Source organism: Mobula birostris, chromosome 9, assembly GCF_030028105.1.
Source record: "Mobula birostris isolate sMobBir1 chromosome 9, sMobBir1.hap1, whole genome shotgun sequence".
In the NCBI taxonomy this organism is placed as follows: Eukaryota; Metazoa; Chordata; class Chondrichthyes; order Myliobatiformes; family Myliobatidae; genus Mobula; species Mobula birostris.
The window spans coordinates 46341597-46362241 of record NC_092378.1 but is presented as its reverse complement, the minus strand read 5'-3'; the positions used below and the strand labels follow the sequence as shown (position 1 = coordinate 46362241).

Below are 20645 nucleotides of genomic sequence, written 5' to 3'. Positions count from 1 at the left end.
TACAGCACTGGTTGAAAGATTAGCATTCAATTTCCACCACTGTTGGTAAGGAGTTTGTGGGTTCTCCCTATAACCACATGCGTTACCTCTGGGTGCATCGATTTCCTCCTGCATTCCAAAGGCGTACAGTTAAGGTTATAGTTGTGGGATGCTATGTTGGCACTTGTGGGCTGCCTAGCACAACCCTTGCTAATTTGATTTGATGCGAATGGTGCATTTCACTGTATGCTTTGACATACATGTGTCAAATAAAGATCATCTTTATGGAGTTCTCCAATCCAGGCAGATTCCTGGCAAGTGGTCTCTCTGCTCTCTCCAGAATGGCCACAACCTCACAATAGTGTTGCAATCAAAATTACACACAGCACTGCATGCATGGTCCGACTGTGTTTTCTGAAGTTGTAACACATCATCTCAAATTTATATTCCGTGCCCAGACCTTTGGAGGCGAGCATACCTCATGGCTTCATAAGAACCCTATTGATTCATGTTGCCAGTTCAGGGAATTGTGATCTGAATCACAAGCTCCTCTGTTATCAATATTCCTCAGTACCTTACCATTTACTGTGGATGGCCTCCCATTATTTGTCTTCCCAGAATGGATTGCCTCACATGTGCAGGGATTAAATTCTCTCTGCTAACATTCTCTCCAACTTTCCATCTGCCTTAGATTGAGGAGTCTCAGACGACTTCTCATGCTATCTTCATCAACATTATCATGGTATTTTTTGTGGGAATTTACTTTGTTGCAATTGGCTAACCACAGTACGTCAGTGGCCATGCCTCTGCGATTCAAGTATAATGGTACTAGTTTGCTGCTCCCCTGCCAATGACCATGGGACCACTTGCCACATAATGGCATAACTAGTGGAGCTGTTGCCTCAGAGTGTGAGAGACCCAGTTTCAGTCCTGTCTTTGGGTGCTCTCTGTGTGGGGTCTGCATGTTCTCCCTTTGACCATGTGGGTTTCCTCCAGTTCTCTAGGTGTCCTAAATGCATGTGGTTTGCCACCTTAAGTTGCCCATAGTGTGTGGTGAGTGATGGAATGGGGGGGGGGGTGAAGAATAAAAATAGGATTACTGCAAATGGGTGTTTTAAGGTTGGCATGAACTCAGTTGGTTAAAGGGCTTGTTTGCATATTGTACCTCCCTAGGGATTTAATTGTCAGCAATCGGCTTTAATTCCTGATGCATATTGTGGCGGCGTGTTTCCTGACAACATACTGGCAAAGAAGTTGACCTTAATCTTTTGAGACGCATTTCTGTTACCCAGAGCAAAACACACAAAATGCTTGAGGAACACAGCAGGTCAGCCAGCATCTATGGAGAGGAGTAAACAGTTGACGTTTCAGACTGAGACCGTTCCTTAGGGATGGAAAGGAAAGAGGCAGAAACTAGAATAAGATGATGGGATTAGGGAAGGTGTATCAGATGTCAGGTGATAGGTGAGACCAGGTGGGGGGATTTGTGGGTGGTTGGGGGAGGGGGGATAAAGTGAGAAGCTGGGAGGTGATGGGGGACGAGGTAAAGAGCTGAAGAAGGAATCTGGTAGGAAAGAACCATTGGATCTTTCTATATTGTTTATTTGTCTCCAGAGATGTAGTGTGACCTGTTGACTTCCAGTGTTTTGTGTGTGTTGCTCTGGGTTTCCAGCATCTGCAGCATCTCTTACCCTGTCTGTTCTGCTGTCCACCTGTCTCTGAGTCTCGTGCCTCTTTGGGTCAGGGGTTTGGTGCAGTCTTCCACTTGAGCCCCAATCCCAGTCTTTTCGTGAGTCCTCGCGCGGAGTGGGGGTCGTCCCGTGTCATATGGGCTCTGTTGCAGTGCAGCAGGTGGGCTGTCCTGTTAAGGGCAACGTGCTGTGTTCAAACTGGGCACTGCAACTTCGGTCATATCATTTGTGACAGGATAATTTGTGGTTTAATCAATGAGCAATTTCAATCAAAGTTATTAGAAACAGGGTTTTTTGTTCGGAAAGCACTGAGGAATTCTGTTTATTTTGTCTAGGATTCCAAAGCATTGAGTAAGACTGGCGTGAATAACTGCTTAGAATGTAGTGGGACCCACCTGTGGATATGTGCCAGTTCAAAACGATTAAGCATTAATTCTAAGAAAAATACCTATCAAATGTATTTGGACAAAACTTCAAAGAGCAAGGAAGGCATTGAGGCAAATTATATTAATGCAGAAAAGTAGCATTAGTATGGGTAACACGGCCAGCAGAGACATGGTGCTCCGAAGGGCCTGTTTCTGAGCTCTACAACTCCATCTCTTTGTCTCTGACAGGAGAGTACACCAACCCCTGCCTTGCAGACTGTCAAGGTTGTGTTTTAAAAATATAGAAATATAATTCAGTAATTTAAAAAAAAATTAATTTGTAAATCAATTAGCAGTAAATTTAATTCTTCTTCTTCATGTGCCTTGCGCGTTACACGCTTGGGCGATCATGGCTTTTCACATCGAACGATCCCATGCAGTATCAATCATATCTCGTACACTTAGATCTGTTAGTTCTTTCACAGTGTCCACATATTTTCTTCTTTGCCTTCCTCTTCCGTGTTTCCCAGGCATACGCCCTTGTAATGTAAGGCATTCTATTCCTCCCTTTCTGATGACATGGCCCAGGAATTTAAGTTTCCTCTCATTTAATGTTCTCATTAAAGATCTTTTTGTATGGGCACGTTGGAGTACTGTCTCATTAGTGACTCTATCTCTATATGATATATTCGGTATTCTTCTAAGAAACCACATTCTGTTGCTTCTAAGTTTCTTTGAAGTCCTGGTGTTATAGTCCATGTTTTGGAAGCATACAGCAAGATTGACCAGATGTAACATTTTAGTAGCCTAAGCCTTGTCATCATAGAAATGCATCTGTTGGTAAAAAAGTGTTTCATTTTTTGGAAGTTGGTTTTGGCAATGGCAATTCTTTTTATTTCTACTTTACTTCTAGCATCTTGTGATATAAAGCTACCAAGGTAATTAAAGCTGGTCTTTTGTTCAATCTCTTGGTTACCGATGTACAATTGGCAGTTGGGAATACCCTGCTGTTTTGATACTACCATACATTTGGTTTTTTTACAGTTGATGGTTAGACCAAAATCTGCACTTGTTTGTACTACTTTGTCTAGGAGGATTTGTAGGTCTTCTGCAGCACTTGCTATTAGGGTGGTATCGTCTGTAAACCTTATATTGTTGATGTTAACACCTCCAATTTTTATCCCATCCAGATCTTCTATTTCTCTGAGAATCATTTCACTGCAGATATTAAATAATTCCGGTGAGGCAACGCATCCTTGTCTAACTTCTCTTTGAATTTTAGTCCAACTGCTTATATTATCATCAATTTTTACCAGCGCTGTTTGAATCCAGTATAAATTGTGAAGTAGTTGTTGGTCCTTTCCGTCAATGTTTAGTTTAGCGAGATTTTGAAATAATTTTTCATGCTGCACTTTGTCGAATGCTTTAGTGAAATCAATAAAACAAAAAAAGACATCATTTTGATATTCAATTGCCCTTTCTGAAAGCATTCGTAGTATGAAAATTGCGTTTGTGGTTCCTCTATCCTCAATAAACCCATATTGCAGTTTAGAAGTTTCTGGTCTTAACTTGTTTTTAATTCGACTCAGAACAATTCTCAACAAAATCTTTATTATGTGACTCATAAGACTGATTTTCTATAATTTTCGCAGTCAATAGTTCCAGGTATTTTTGGCAGAGTTATAAATACCGATTTCAAGAGATTATCAGGTAATACACCAGACTCGTATATGCCATCAAGCAGTTCAAAAAGAATATCTATGCTCAGATCTTCTAGGGTTTGTATCATTTCTACTGAAATTTCATCAGGTCCAGTGGCTTTACCATGTTTTATGCTTTTCATTGCTTTAGTTATTTCTTCTTTGGTAATAGGTGGGCCAGAATTAGGGTGTTTAATATCTGGGGGTTCCCCTCTATTATCTTCAAAAAGCTGCTCTATATACTGAATCCACTTCTCACATACTTTATCTGGATGTGTTAGTATGGATCCCTCTGCTGACCTTATATATCCTGTAGAGGAGGTTTTCTTAATTCCAGTAATTTCCTTAATTTTCTTGTGCATTTCTTTGCTGTTGTTAATATGGCCTTCTACTTCATTGTATTTTTGATTCAGCCATTCTTCCTTTGCAATATTGCACAATTGCACAATTGTCTGGTCTGTCTAGCTGTCTGTATTGCACTTCATTATTCTTCACTAACCTTCTTTGTTCCATCAGATCTAGAATTTCTTGGGTTATCCACCGCTTGTTGGTGTGTTGGATTTCTTGCACTGGGATTATCTCCTCTGTTGATTGCTGTATAGCGTATTTAAATCTGTCCCGGATAGATGTTGTTCCATTTTCATTGAGGTGTTCTTCTACAGCTGTTTTGAATTGCTGCTTAAGGCTGCTATCATTTTTAAGTTCTCCCAACATATATTTCTTTCTCTTTTTTTCCAGGTTTCAGTTTCTTTAATTTTGTTTTGATGGCAGCTATTACTGGATGGTGATCTGAACCACAGTCTGCTCCTGGGTAGGGCTGTAGAATTTGTGATATTATTTCTAAAGCGTTCATTGATGGTAATGAAATCTATTTGATTCCTTGTTCTATCTCCAGGGCTAATCCAAGTACACAATCTATGTGGATGGCTTTTATACCAAGTATTGGTGATCAGTTGGTTGTTTCTGACACACCAATTGGTAAACCTTTCTCCATTTTCATTTTTCTCCTCTAATCCAAAAGGTCCTTTGATGTTATCGACCCTTTCCTGTCCAACTAGTCTCTCATGACTAGTTTTATATCCTGAGATTTACATTGCTCATAAGCACTGTCGAGATCTTCATAAAACTTGTTGATATCCTCTTCATCCGCATTATATGTTGGTGGATAGTCTTGGATTATGCTAATGTTAAAAGGGTTACCCCTTAATTTGACTAAAAGCAGCCGGTCAGATATTGCCCAAAATCCCATAAGACATCTTGATACTTGTTTATTTAAAATAATTCCAACTCCATACATATGCTGTTGACCTCCAGAATATATTATCAGAGAACTATTCTTAGTGAATTTGCCACTGTTGGTCCATCTAATTTCTGACAGGCCTAAGATATCAACTTCCAACCTTTTCATTTCATTTGATGTGTTGTCCAACTTTCCTTTCTGGTAAAGTGTACGGATGTTCCATGTTGCTACCCTTAGCCTTTCCCTATTGCTTACAGTGTCTGGATGACAGTCTGGTGTCACCTGCAGCACACAACTACCCCCACCGAGCGAGGTGTTGTTCTGTTGATTAGAATCAACCCCATTCACGCTGTTGTCTGGTTTCCTTCTTTTGTTTCTTTCCATGATTGACTGGGCAAAAATTTCAACAGTGGTTTGTCGTTGCCTTCTGTTGCCGCAGTGCTCATCTAACTAGAGCACTTGACCTCTACTGGTGTTCCCAATGGGGAATCATACACTAGACGTTGCCCAACCTTTGCCATTGTTGTACAAAGACAATCCTCCACCAAAGTTTGGAATCCATCTCCCTGCTGCCGAAAACTTCAGTGATTGTAGGTGACACCACCACCATTGGTCTGGTTATTTTACTGACGCCAAACACTCGCCATAGACAGAGCACCTCCAGCGAGACAGGGCGCACCCGGACCTAAGTCCCACATGAAGGCGGAGCTGTCTTGGTTGGGAGAAGCTATATAATTGCTATTGGCATTTCCTGATATTTAGTCAGGACTGACCACCCCATACACCCCAAATTTAATTAACATCACTAATTAAGTAATAGAAATGCACTGCACGTAAAATGCTGGAGAAACTCAGCAAGTCAGAAGGGGAAATAAGGAGTCGATATCTTGGGCTGAGACCCTTCATCAGGACTCCATTGTCTCGGGTCTTGGCCCGAAGTGTCGTTGTTTATTCCCCTCTACAGGTGTTGCCTGGCTTGCTGAGTTTCTCCAGCATTTTGTGTGTGTGTGTGTGTGTGTGTGTGTGTGTGTGTGTGTGTGTTGCTCAAGATTTCCAGCCTCCGCAGAATCTGTTTTGTTTATAAAAACGCGCCACTTCCTGTTAGTGTGTGATGCCCCTTATTCAGTGGTCAGGTGGTGTTGTAGTCCTGGCAGTTTAAATCCAGCACAGACTCCAGGGAGATTTTGCTGGGAATGGAAACTCTGGATTATTGTGCTGTCCTGTGATTGGGAGCAGCCCAGAGAGAATGGGGGAAACAAGCCCGTCCCAACATCAGTGGTTGCAGCAGAGTAGAAAATTTGTTCCATCTAGTGGGCTGTAGCCTTGTGGTAGGGAGCTTAACAACAATCTGTGGTGTTGCCAGAGAAACCCTGTCAGGTGATGTGATGTCAGAGGAGTGTCATGGATACGGTGCCTCCCATCATTGGGGCCGGCCCTTGGGTGTAGGTTCTCCGGGCATTATTGGTGTTGAATGCTCCTTGTTTGTGGGTGACTGGGACAGGTCTTTGACCGGGCAGGGTAACCATGGTGATTTGCAGTGGAACCCACTGAGATTTTGTAAATATTTCCTTTTAAGTGAATTCAAATTCCCACTGCAGGTAGATTTGAAATGTTGAACCTTACCTACTTGCTCCATAACTAGATTCCCAAAGCATCTCTGTGGTGAATTGCCACTGGATCCTTTGCGGAAAATTATGTACTGGTTTAACTCTTTATCATGCAGTTGAAATAATCTGTGCTTGAAGTGAAATGTATTCATAAAATGTATTCATTTTCTAAAGTTTTGTGTGTGTCTTCTCTTCAAAAATCATATTTTTGAAAAGCTATAGGTCAAAGGAAGCTTTCATTAAAATTGAATGAAGGAATTGAATTTTTAATTGCAATATATAATTTAAGATGTTTAAGATGTTTCTTGTATGCTCTGTTTGCTTTTGCTGGCTACAAATTTTCTGGCTCAGGGATTTGCTATGAGAAAGCCGTCCTTGTTGCAAGAGGATTGGTTCTTGTCAATCTTGTGCATTTGTGCAACAAGGGAGCTTGGGAAGTGAGGTTGGAGCATCCAATCACAAGCAAGAGAAAATCTGCTGATACTGGAAATCCAAAGCAACACACACAAAATACTAACAAGAGAAAATCTACAGATGCTGGAAATCTGAGCAACACACAGAAAATGCTGGAGGAACTCAGCAGGCCAGGCAGCATCTATGGAAAAAAGTACAGTTGAGGTTTCCGGCCAAAACCCGGGATCCTAAATGTCGACTGTACTTTTTTCCATAGATGCTGCCTGGCCTGCTGAGTTCCTCCAGCATTTTGTGTGTCTGTTGGTTGGAGCATCCAGCTGGTTATGTGCGTGCTCCTTTATTTAGGTAACCCAACAAGGGATCCCCTGTTACCCAGGCAGCTTGTGCGTTCTCCATTACCTGAGACCGTTTATCTCGAGGCCATCCTCTCACCAAACTTCAAAAACTGAGCCTCCGTACCTCCCTCTGTAAGTAGATTCTCAACTTCCTCATCAAAAGATCATAGCTAGTGTTATACTATCTCTTCCTTGCTGACGATCAACCCAGGCAAGCTTCAAAGGTGCATATTTAGCCCACCTATCGTGATCGTGTGTCTAAACACAGCTCAAGCGGCCATCTATAAATGCACTGATGACACTACTCCTGCTAGTGAAGCTCAGATGCCAACATGGTGGTATCCAGGACTGCGACAGATTGGCTGGTTGAGTCGTGTTGCAGCAATAACCTTGCACTGGGTTCGCGAGGCCAAGTAATTGATTGTGGACTTCAGGAAGGAGAAGTCAGGAGAACACACACCAGTTCTCTTTGAGCAGTGAGCATTGCATAGGATGAGCAGTGTCATGTCCCTGGTGTCAATGTTTCAGAGGATCTACCCTGGTTCCAACATATTGATGCAATCATGAAGAACACCCACCGGCAGCTTTATTTTGATTGGAGTTTGAGTAGATTTAGTATGTCACCAAAGACTCTTCAATTTTCTGTAGATGTATGGTGGAGGGCATTCGGACTGGTTGCATCACAACCAGACATGGAGGCTCCAGTGTGTAGTATCACAAGGTGCTGTGGAGTGTGTTACTTTCAACCAGTCCCATCATGGGTGTAACCACCTCCACCATGAATGACATCTTCTGGTGGCAATGCCTCAACTTGGGCATGTGCTCTTCTTGTTAGTGCCATCGGAGAGGAGGTTCAGAAGCATGAACATCCACACTCCATGTCTGAAGGGCAGCTTTTTACCCTCCACCATCATATTTCTGATTTGTCCATGAACCCATTACACCTTATCTTCTGTACTATTTATTTATCTTCGTAACAGTAATTTTGTCTTTGCACTGCACTGCTGCTGTTGAACAATAAATTTAACACCATCTAAGCCGATGATAATATATTTGATTTCTCACGTGCAGACATTGATGTAATGGATTCATAGAGTCGTACAGGAAGGAAGCAGGCCCTTTGTTCTAACTGGGACCTGCCAACCAAGAAGCCCATCAAGCTGATCCCATATGCCCACGTTTGGCCCATATCCTTATAAACCTTTCCTATTCATGTGGCTGTCCAACTCTTTTCTAAAATGTGTTATTGTGCCTGCCTCAGCTACTTTCTTTTGGCAGCTCGTTCCAGATATGTCCCACACTCAATGTTAGAAAATGAAGTTGCCCCTCGTTCATAATAACTCTTACCCCTCACCTGCAAGCTATGCCCTCTATTGCTTGACTCTCTAACCCTGGCAAAAAGATATGTTGTGAGGTAACCACTACCACAAAATTGTTTTAAGATTTAGCTTAACTAAAAATAAAAAGGTTATTGTGTTTACATATTGCCTACTATAACATCATAAGTTCTTACAGCCAATTGAACACCTTTGATGTATGGTCACTGCTGTAATCGAGGAAACACTGTGCCCAATTTATACAGAACAAGATCCCACAAGTAGCAGATTGTGAATGGTCAAATAATCTATTTTTTAATGATGTTGAAGGATAAATAATCCCATGAACTCTTTTATTTATTGCACAAAGCAAAAAAGCACAAGAGTATTAGCCTAGATTTTATGCTGGAGTCTCGGGGGTAGGATTTGAACTCCTGACCTTCTGCTTGCAATGAACGAGCTATCAACTGATGTAATGCAAAAATGTGCAATCTGGACTGTGTGCGGAAGAGAATGAGTATGACTTTCCTTTTTAAAAAAGCTATTTGATGCAGAATACGTTTCTATTCATACAACCTCATCGAATGGCAAATGGCAGGCTTGACTGAGAGAAGCAGGAAGAGATAATGCCGCCTCTTTACTCTGCAATACTATTCTTTTGTCCAGAAGGAAGTAATCTAGCAGAAAGAAGCCTATTGAGATATAATATTGTTTTAAGTAGGGTTGAATTCTCTTTTGACGTTCAGTAGCTTCCAGTAAGATAATACAGTTAAGAAGTACTTCAGCATGGTTTGACGCAGTGCCTCAGAATGGCTTCTGACTGTTCTTATCACAACATCATTAAAACATCATTTTCTAAATTGTGCAAATACTTTTTTCAAAAATTAATTGAATCATTTCCCCCAGTCATAATCCACAGAAGAGTAAGAAATAACAGAGCAAGGAATTGCATATATTTTTTTCAGTGATACACTAAGTGATGTGTTGATAAATATTTATTAGGATTGCCTGGAGTTAACTTTGGCTGCATCATTGGAAGTTCTGTTTTAACAGACATTTCTGGAGAGGTTTTGGGAACTGTCAAATTCCTCTTGGTTAAATGCTTTTGAAGTAGCAGAGGCTGTTCACAGAGGTGGTAATGGGAGCGGGGGGTGGTGTGGTTTGAACTCTCGGTCAGCAGCATTCTCCTTGTACATAACCAGAAGCAGCGGGTGGTTTGACCTTGTCAGGGTACACGCGAGTGTCCTTGGAAATTGCTCTCTGCTAGCCTGCCACTGGTGGACTGGCTATTTGAGTGTCATCAGGAGGAGAGGAGAGATATGAATTCACATTTAGAGGGTCAAAATATCACACATATGGGGATACACCAGACAGAATTCTCTAACTATGATAAAGGAAAACCTTTGAGCAGAAATCTTCAAGCAGGAAAATGGGTACCAGCTGCAGGCTTTTATCTTCTGGCCCTTTGATTTAAAAAAATACCTTGCAGTTATACCCTGCTTTCCAATCTTGGGGTGCTTCTCAACACTTTATAACAATGAGGTGTTTTTTTTCTGTACTGTTGTTGATCCTATTTTTCCCCAAACAGCAGCTGTGGCTTCTTATTACTCTTAGATCCAGCTCCATTTGTTCTTCTTCACGTGACATATAGAGAGCTGTTTCTTGATGTCTGACCTCAATGGCTCCTCCGCAACTGAAATGTGTAGCCACATAGAAGGTATTGATACCTTTGAGAAAGAGCTGATTGCACCTCGCAGCGCTAAGTGTGTATCTCTGCAGGTCCGAGCTTTCCTAGTTTTGATAAATTGCTGAGGCTTCCTTCAGGCAGTCAGATTTATCACCTTCAGGGTAAAAATTATTTTTTTCCCTTTCCTACCAGTTGCTGTATGTTCGTATTAAAGCTACTCCTCACATAATTCTCAATGACATCTCCCCTCGGCTTCTTTTGTTACAAAGGAAACAACCGAAGGCTATCCAATCTTTCCTCATTTCTAGATGAAATTTTCCAGACCTAGCCGCACCCTCACAAATCTCCTCTTCACTCTCTGCAGTGTAATAACAGCTTTTCTGTCACGTGGTGACCACAAGTATCTGTCAAAACCCGGCTGTGATGTAACTGGTTATGGGCACATTCCTGCTCTTGTATACCACATCTCAGGTAAGAAAGGAAAATGCCCCCATGTGCACTTTTAATGGACATTGACTCTGTCCTGAGCTCTTTAATGATCAGTGGTCATGCACCCTGAAGTCAGTTTGCGCCTCGACATCACTCATTATCTTCCCTTTAATTTAACAGCTCAGTTTTCTGTTTTGACTTCCATTTGCTGTCTTGCTATCCAACTGATCAGACTATCTCGATCTCCCTCCAGTCTCAATCTACCCCCCGCCCCCGCCACTGTCATCAACATGGCTGCTTATTATTCCTACAGCCTTTAGCCAACTGAAATGTCTCTGTCGGCTTTACCTTAACTGCACTCAGCCACTTGAACATCACTACGAAGCAAGTAGCTATCCTCCACCTTCACTGATCACGATCATCCTGACCAGATGGTGAAGAATAACTCCAACGCAAATGTAGGCAGCAGAGCTACCATCTGCACAGGAAGATCCCAGGCAGATGGTTGCCCCAAAAGGTCTGTTTCTGTGCTGTACGACTGAATCGCACCAGCAGTAATGTAATTATGACCAGATGGCACAATTTGAGTAGTAAGTATTTCCTAAACGTCCAGGTTGAGTTTATTGTCATATGCACAGTGCAAAGGAAAACTGGCTTACAGTAGCATCACAAGCACATAGTAGAACTTATAAGAACAAAGATAAATTTATATACAATTTTTTTTACAAGAAAACACAATTAAAACAAAGTTGACTTTAGTGCAAAGGGATCAGAGTGATCATAATGTGTTAAACCATAATGATTAGGATTATGCATTCTCTTTCAAGAACTGCATTGTTGAAGGGAAGCAGCTGTTCTCGAACTTGGTGGTGTGGGAATTCGGGCTTCTGCACCTTCTGCCTACTTGTAGCTGCGAGAGGATGCCATGGACTGGATGGTGGGGATCTTAGATGATGAATGTTGCATTCTTGAGGCAGCAGCACCTCTTGTAGATACTACTAATGGTGAGGCGGGATCGCCAAAACCATCTTTGAGATTGCATCATGGAACCTTTAAATCTATCTGAGAGGATTCTGACTGAAGCTTAACTGGAAGCTGCACTGAAACACTGGTTATGACTGTGTTCTTGGGCTCCTAATTGAGCCTTGAACCCACAACCTTGGATTTGGATCCTTCCTGAGGCTTTGCTCTCTTGGAGCCTTTTAGTAAATTTGTTGATTATATCTTCTTTCTCCAGCAGCTGCGGCTGCTTTCCTGCACATTATTTCGGGATACATACTGATCATCTGTTGCAGTATTTTATCTGTGAGGTGAGATCAGATGCCTGTGTGTCACTTCGAGCTGCATTGGTTTGGCAGCTCAGTAGTAATATTGTCAGGGAAGAGAAAACTCGATGGCATCTTGCCCAGCAACTGAGGTTCTGTGAGGAAGTGCCAGAGTTTTTGTTTTCTATCAACAAAAAAACAAGACTTGATCTTTTTAAACAAAAATAGGGTAACGTGCTTCACATTGCAGTGTGGAAGTGCACAAGCTGTGTCACACAGTTTGGGACTTAAGCTTTTTTCTTTCTATTTGGCAAGTTTTCAGGTGTCCTTGGAGTAATTTGGATCTGAAATTTTTATTTCCACGCTGTACAATGTTATTGTGTTTTTGTTTTAACAGCTAGATTTTATATGGTTTTCCTACGTATTTTTGTTCAGAGATTTAAAAAAAAGGGAGGCCTTCTCACCAGCTCATAGCGTTTCCATTGCTGCTCACATTTCCCTCTAGCTTTGCCTGTGGTCAGATTATTATTTTCACCATCTTCTAATTTTATTTAGCTGGAAGGGTAATTACTTCATAATATTGCTCATGGTTCAGTACTTCCAGTTATCACTGCAATTAGATGCGGAGCAAGCTCTCAACAGACAGATTAAATGTCTTTTCCTTAATCCCCAACATCAGAGAGAAAGACTTGAATCCTTCACTCAGCTCACCCCCTGTGCAGCCAACTATAGATTACTTGGATTATGATTCCAAAGTAAGACAGAGTATGGCTGTTTTATGACTGGCTTGCCGTTATTGGATGGAGAGTCTCACAAGTGGCATGGTACCGTAGTGGTTAGCATAATGCTTTACAGTACCAGTGACCCGGATTCACTTTCCACCATTGTCTGTAAGGTGCTTGTACGTTCTTCCCACCTCCAGGCGTTACAGTTTCCTCCCACAGTCCAAAGACGAGGTGGTAAGTTAATTGGTCATTGTAGATTGTCCTGTGATTAGGCTAGGGTTGAATTGGGGGTTGTATCTCAATGAATAAATAAACAAATAAAACAAATTCATGGGTTATGGGTTTAAGATTCTCAATCCAATCCTTAAGGGAAACCCCTGCATCCTTGGTAATTAAGTATATTCAGGCTAAACTCTGGGATTTCAATGCAACAATAGTAGATGCAAATAGAAAAAGAGAAGATAGTTATTCATCAAGTTGGGCAGCATACTTGGAGAGAGAATTGAAAACCATGTTTCACTTTGGTTGCCTTTCATCACAACTACTCAACAGGGTTTCCTGTTTTGATTTACCTGGATTTGAATTGAGCTGCTTTGCCACAGAAGTAAGAGCTAACGTTTAAACTGGATGCACAAAAATTGCATGCTAATAGGCAAGCTCCATGTTCTGTGTTAGGCTTCCACTGCTGGCACTGGCAGATCATTGACCAAAAGATGCCGTGACACCTTGTCTTTAATCTGTCAACATTCTTCCGTCAACCACAACGGCCATTGCTGTAGTCGCAGGTTAACACAGTCATCCCATTGGCGTTCGCAAGATCATGCCGGGTGAAGACTAGATGTGGTGTGGTAATAGAAGTGTTTCATTGTTGCTGCAACTTTTTGAGATCTAACTGGGAGAGGATGTGATTTACTATATATCAGACAATAATGTGGCTTTCAGCATTTTGGTAATTTTGGAAAAGAGTGATTTTTTTTTGAAACATAACACTTTGGAATAAAAGCTTTGCAGCCCAAAGATGATGGTTAGTTGAGTATAATGAAAGTAAGACCATAAGACGTAGAAGCAGAATTAAGCCATTTGTCCTATTGAGTCTGCTTCACCATGACCACATTCTCCTTCCTTTTCCTTATAATGTTTAACTCCCTGACTAATCAAGAACCTATCAATCTCTGCTTTAAATATACCCAATAGTTTGGGCTTCACAGCCGTCTGTGGCAATGAATTTCACAGATTCACTGCACTCTGGCTAAATAAATTCCTCCTCATCTCTGTTCTAAAGGGATATCATTGTATTCTGAGGATGTGTCCCCTGGTCCTAGACTCCCCGACTATAGAAAACATCTTCTCCATGTCCACTCTATCTAGGTCTTTCAATATTAAAAGCTGGCAAGGAACATACAATAACTATATTTAAAAGACATTTAGATAAGTACATAGGAAAGGTTTAGCAGGATATGAGCCAAATGTGGGCAAATGGGACTAGTTTAGCTGGGCATCTTGTTCAGCATGGACAAGTTGGGCTGAAGGGCCTGTTTCTCTACTGTATTACTCTACATTTCTCCTGTCCTTTCTTCTCTGTGAGTCCATAATGCTCCTGAAATTTTAGGTTGTAACGGGAGTTTGAAGAAATTTATTCTCAAGGATAAATTTTGTACAGGTCAGCACTCCCCAGAGTTTCCATCTGGGATAATTTATTGCACCAGATTATGTCTGAGAGTGGGATGCCACTGATATCACCTGGGTGTTGGTGTGCCTTGTTTACCAGATGGAAACTGGCTATTACGCCCAGCCAACGTTGAAGGTGCTTTGTTGAAAACAAACCCAGTGACAGAATATCTATAACAAGATATAGCAGATAGAGTCTGTTCCTTTTTCAAAAAAAAATACACTGCGTGCTTCTGCAATTCAGGGCATTCATCTCAACCTGTTGGAAAGCAAATTAATGCAGATGCTGGGAATCAGAATGAAAAACAAAGTGTGAGAAACAGTCTCTTTCAGTGGAGAGACAGAGAGAAAAAAAACAGAGGTAACACCTCATCTTTCATCAGAACAATCCTGCAACAGAGTTTCCCATTTTCATCAGAGGCTGAGTGGAGAAGTTTCTCCAGAATTCTTCGTTGAATTTATTAGCTGCACTCTATTCATGACCCTCTGCCCCCAAAACACTGAAAAGTATGTTATCAATCCTCTTCATAATTTAATGACTTCTACTGGATCTCTCCATTTCCTCACTTTTCCAGAGTAATCAGCCCTGTTTTGATTGACCTATTCTGACCTTTACTTGGAAATACGTTTTTTTTGGCAGCGTAAAATTCTCTCATGACAGACTTGAAGTATGCAAAGGAAATATTTCAGGCTTAGCAAAAGTAAAAATCGTTTGTTTACGTATGAAAAGATTCCACTTCATCAGGTGACTAGTATACACCAAAAGAAGGCCTTTCCATCTTGTGTGGTGATTTGATTATTTTGCTGTTTGAAGTTCCTCATAGTAATCTCACTGTACCTCAGTGAGATTTGACTTCTGCATTTGAAAGGTGAGTGGTGTGTCTATACTGCTGTAATGCTGTTTGTAATGCTCTTTTCTCTGGGTCAGAAGGCTGTACGCACAGACACGAGCTCGTAACCCTGGCTGTAGTACAAAGAGTCCTGAAGAACGTTCTTGGCTCGAAACGTTGACTGTTTATTCTTTTCCATACATGCTGCCGGAGATCTGCTGAGTTCCCCCAGCATTGTGTGCATGTTGCTTTGGATTTCCAGCACCTGCAGAATTTTTCGTGTTTATAAAGTGTCATATAGTCGGAGGTGTAATCTTCTGGATCCATTTCCCTTCAAAAATGGATGTTTCATTATGCAATATGAAGAAAAGCAGGACAATCCTCTGCGATAGCTTGACCATTATTTATCCCTCAGCCAATATCACTAAAACACGCAAATGTGGTAATAAGCACATCTCTGCTTATTGGATCGTTGGCTGTTGAATCTCTTATATTGAAACAAAGAAGTGCACGTCAAAAATAAGTATGGTGGGACACTTATAAAAGGAGGTATACAAATGAAATCTGTCTCTAATTCATTCTTTCTATCTATTCCCAGTGTCTTGAGATTTAATGGCCTTGCAGTTAAGAGATAACCCATGATGATTTGCCAGATAAGCAGCAGTTAATAGAAGGTCCTTAGAACATGGAATATTACAGGCCATTTGGCCCATGATGTTGTGCTAACTTTTAACCTACTCTAAGGTCAATCTAATCCTTCCCTCCTACCTACTGTAACTCTCCATATTTCTATCATCCATTTGTAAACCCAAGAGTAAATGCCATTAATGTGTCTGCCTCTATCACCATCCCTGGCAGTGCATTCTATGCACCACCACTCTCTGTGTAAAGAACATACCTCTGACATCACCCCCTATGTTTTTCCTCCAATTGACATAAAATTATGCCCCCTTGAAATTAGTTACGTCCATCCTTGGAAAAAGTCTCTGGTTATCCACTTGATCTGTGCTTCTTATCATTTTGTACGCCTCTATCATTTCATTTCTCATCCTCCCTTGCTCCAAAGAGAGAAGTCCTAGCTCACTCAAACTATCTTTAGACATGCACTCTAGTCTAGGCGCCATCCTGGTAAATCTCCTCTGCACCGTTGTGACCAATCCTTTGATTACTTGTCTCAGCCCATGCCAATGGCCTCTAGATTTGGACGCCTCTATGGTGACCATGCTCCATCGTTATTTTACAAACTTCAAAAAGGTCGCCCCACAACCTCCTGTACTCCAGGAAAAGCTGTCTCAACTGGTGCAATTGCTCCTCATAACTCATCTAGTTCAGCAACATCTTTATGATTTTTTTCTGTTTTGACCAGAACTACACGCTGTATTGTGGGTGTGGCCTCACCAGCATCTTGTATAGCTATAACACAATGTCCTAACATTTGTACTAGGTGCCCTGTCCAATAAAGTGAAACATGCCCAACACATTATTCATCAATTTAGCTGCCTGTGTCACCACTTTCAGGGAGCTATGTGCTTGTACCCCCTATGTCTCTTTTTTTCCCACAAAACTCACCATGGCCTTGTCATTATGTATATCCAAAAGTTCTAAAATAAATTTGTTATCAAAGTACATATGTGTCACCGTAAACTACCCTGAGATTAATTTTCTTGTGGGCAATCACAGTAAATACACGAAACACAAAAGAGTCAATGAAAGACCGCATCCGACTGGGCGGACAAGCAAAAAAAAAGCAACAATCTGTGCAATTGCCAAATTAAATAAATAAGTAAGCAATAAAAATCGAGAGCACGAGATGGAGTCCTTGAAAGTGAGTCCACAGGTTGTGTGAACAGTTCAGTAATGGGGCAAGTGAAGTTGTTCCCTCTGGTTTAAGACCGTAAACTTGACAATACAGCCACCTGCGCTTTCATCCTAATTATTAATGTATATTGTAAAGCAATGACCCCAGCAGCTATCTTTGCGGCACACGTTTGGTCACAGGCCTCCCATCTATGAACGGTCCTCCACGACCACTTTCTGACTCCTTCCACCAAGCCAGTTGATTAATGGAATGAGCTCCCCATTAATACACTCAAACGCAAATTCAATGCTTTCACCGTGGTGCTGAAACAATGTGTGGAAAAGGGAATGCACTAGAGCAGGTTATTTTGTTGTGTGCTCCTGATCTGTGGCAGAACTTGCTGAGCATGTTGCAATTTTCAAAGTTCTTTCTCCGAGAAGTAATTCAACTCTGAGGAACCCAAGAATGTATTAACTTGATGGTAGCTGCTTCCATTAAACAGGCATAGATCACTTTTACAGAATTAAACAATTCACCTCCCTGCTTTTATAAAACACCAGAATTCTGGAGCATATCATGAACTACATCTGGGATTGTAATTTAACATAAGAATAATGGTGTTAATTGGCATCAAGATGGGTACTGAATTCTGAAAGATGTTTCTGCAATAAAAGTAAGTAAGGCTCTAATGGAGTTGAAAATTGTTGATAATCACACCAGTCTTACCATTTTTTCTCGGTGCTTAATTTATAATCCTGATCGAGATGGTCCTAGTACATGCACATCATTGGGATGTATTAGCAGATGGTTGGAAACAAAGTCCAAGTAAAGTTGCAGAGGATGTTAATCCTTCAAGAGTGTCCGGCCCTTGTTCTGAAGGAAGCAAGGTTTTGGCTTCTGAAGTGTTTCTGCAGCTGCCTGTATCATAGGGCTCATTACTTTCCACAGATGCTTCCAAGGAGAGTTGGGGGCATGGCTGGTCATTAAAAGTAACCAACTTGGGGATGAATGATGTATTGAATAGAATGTATGCCTCATATGTTTTATACAACAGTGAGAAGGGAACTATGTGCATCATTGCCCACCTGCAGTGTTATGATACTTTGAGGTGTGGCCCTGCCATGCCAGTTTCTCAAAATTATTGAGCAGGGCTTTAATTAGACTTTGTGTTTCTAAGCTGGAAAAGAACCAGGTTCTGACACAAGTTATAATTTGTAAAGTCACAGAACACTGCAGAAAATAAACAGGCTGTTCAGCCCATCTAGTCCAGGCAGAACAATTATTCTGCCTTGTCCCCTCGTACAGCACCTGGACCATAGCCCTCCCATCTATGTACTTACTTAACTTCTCTCAAATGTTGCAGTGGAACTCACATCCACCGCTTGCGCTGGAAGCTTGTTTTACACGCCCACCACCCTCTGAGTGAAGAAGTTCTCCCTTAGCTTCCCCTTAAATCACCTTTTACTCTCAACCTATGGCCTCTAGTTCTAGTTCCACCTATCCTCAGTGGCAAAAAGCTGCTTGCATTTAACCTATCTATACTCATAATTGGGTATACAGTAAAATCTCCCCTCATTTTCCTACACTCCAGGGAATAAAACCCTAACCTGTCAACCTTTCCCTAAACCAAGTCTCAGTAAATCCTTGTAATTTTTCTCTGTATTATTTCAATTTCATTGATATCTTTCCTGTAGGTAAGTGACCAGAACTGCACATAATACTCCAAATTTGGCCTCACCAACATCTTGTACAACTTCAACATGACGTAATCAGTACTCTGATTTATGAAGGCCAATGTGACAAAAGCTCACTTTATAAAATCCTCTTTACTACCTGTGACACCACCTTCAAGAAATTATGGATTTGTATTTCCAGATCCCTTTGTTCCACTGCACTCCTCAGTGCCCTGCCGCTCACTGTGCAAGTCCTGCCCTGCTTTGTACTGCCAAAGTGTAACACATCACAATTGTCTGTATTCAACTTCACCTGCCATTTTTCAGCTGGTTCAGGTCCCACTGCAAGCTTTGATAGTTTTCATCACTGTCCACTACACCCCAAATTTTGGTGCATCAGCAAGTTTGCTGATCCACTTTACTACATTATCACTTAAGTCATTGGCAGATATAACAAATATTAATGGACCCAGCTCTGATCCCTGTGTAGGGCTGCCAACTTTCTCACTCCCAAATAAGGGACAAAAGTAGCAGTCAAATACGGGACACTTGTGTTTACCCCGAGAAAGACTACCATGACCATGAAGCCTTGTGCGGGCACCTGTGTGCGCATGTGTGGCGTACGCATGCGTGTACATACCGATTTCTTTTTTCTACAGATTGGTTTTGGCGATTCTGTTCAGTGAAACTACACTGTACAGACATTATTTCTACTTTCTATAGGCTGTGTATTTATCATATCATTCCTGCTTTTACTATATGTTAGTGTTATCTTAGGTTTTATGTGTCATTTGGTATGATTTGGTAGGTTATTTTGTGGGTCTGGGAACGCTCAAAAATTTTTTCCATATAAATGAATGGTAATTGCTTCTTCGCTTTACGCCATTTCGGCACAAATAGTTTCATAGGAACGCTCTACCTTAGCGGGGGAAATACGGGACAAAGGTGGTCCCATATGGGACAAACCAATTTAGCCCAATATACTGGACAGTTGGCAACCCTATCCCTGTGGCACACCACTAGTCACAGGCCTTCAGAGAGACAACCGTCTACTATTATTTTTTGGCTTCTTCTGCTAAAAGCCAACATTGAATCCAGTTTACTATCTCATCCTAAATGTCAAGTGACTAAACCTTCTGGACCAGCCAACCATGTGGGACTTTGTCAAAGGCCTTGCTAAAGTCCATATAAACAATGACCACCTGCATTTCCTTCATCAACTGGTAACCTCCTTGAAAAACTCTGTAAGACTGGTTAGATACAACCTACCACACACAAAACTATGTTTGGCTATCCCTAATCAGGATCTATCAGTCCTCCTCCTTAGAATACCTTCCAATAATTTACTCACTGCTGACCTCAGCCTCACTGGCCTATGATTTCCCTGCTTTTTCTTAGAGCCTTTCTTAAGCAGTGGAACAGCATTAGCTATCCTCCAGTCCTCTGGCACCTCATCCGTGGCTCCAAACATTTTAATTACCTCTTTTTCTACACTATATTTCTACACTAGCATCCTACAATGTCTGAGAGGGATGCCTAGGCCCTGAGGACTTAACTGCAGTAAATTGCCTCAAGACAGCAAGCACCTCCTTTTCTGTAATAAGGATAGTAATAATAGTATTATAATAGTAATAATAATAATAATAATAATAATAATAATGACCTCACCACTATTTTGCCTCGGTCCTCTAGAATGATTAACTACAGATGAAAAAAATCAATTTAAGATCTCCCTCATCTCTTGCAGCTCCATGCATATAGATGATCACACTGATCCTTAACTGGACCAATTTTGTCCCTTGCTATCCTTTTGCTCAATCTCTCTGTAGAAACTCTTGGGACTTTCCTTCACCTTGTCTGTCAGAGCACGCTCACGCCTTCTTTTTTCACTCAAGTGTTCTTTTGCATTACCCCTAAGGCAGC

At 41.3% G+C, this 20645-nt stretch overlaps 1 protein-coding gene across 2 annotated transcripts in view; it reads left to right on the top strand.

The window, feature by feature from the left end:
• Positions 1-20645, top strand: part of tmtc1 (transmembrane O-mannosyltransferase targeting cadherins 1) — a 187719-nt gene that overhangs the window by 48474 nt on the left and 118600 nt on the right. The window lies entirely within an intron of this gene.